Genomic DNA, 418 nt, shown 5'->3' on the forward strand with positions numbered 1-418 from the left:
TCCCTGGTGGCTCAGAGGTTAAAGCATCTGCCTGGAATGCAGGAGACCCGGGTTCGATCCCTGGGTCAGGAAGATCCCCTGGAGGAAATGGCAACCCAGTACTCTTGCCTAGAGAATCCCATGGATGGAGGAGCCTGGTGGGCTACAGTCCATGGGGTCGCAAAGAGTCGGACTCGACTGAGCAACTTCACTTTCACTTTCACTTTCACTATGGGGTTCTCTAGGCAAGAATACTGGAGTGGGTTGCCATTTCCTTCTCCAGTGGACCACGTTTTGTCAGAACTCCTCACTATGACCCATCTGTCTTGGGTGGCCCTGCACAGCATGGCTCATAGTTTCACTGAGTTATGCAAGCCCCTTTGCCATGACAAGGCAGTGATCCATGAAGAGGAAAAGCAGAATTACCATATGATCTAGC

At 51.7% G+C, this 418-nt stretch overlaps 1 non-coding gene across 1 annotated transcript; it reads left to right on the top strand.

The window, feature by feature from the left end:
- TRNAS-GGA (transfer RNA serine (anticodon GGA)) lies at positions 1–73 on the top strand. The gene has a single exon. It is a non-coding gene; the product is annotated as a tRNA-Ser (tRNA).
- Positions 74–418: the final 345 nt, after the last annotated feature.

This window comes from Capricornis sumatraensis, chromosome 7, assembly GCF_032405125.1.
Source record: "Capricornis sumatraensis isolate serow.1 chromosome 7, serow.2, whole genome shotgun sequence".
Classification (NCBI taxonomy): domain Eukaryota; kingdom Metazoa; phylum Chordata; class Mammalia; order Artiodactyla; family Bovidae; genus Capricornis; species Capricornis sumatraensis.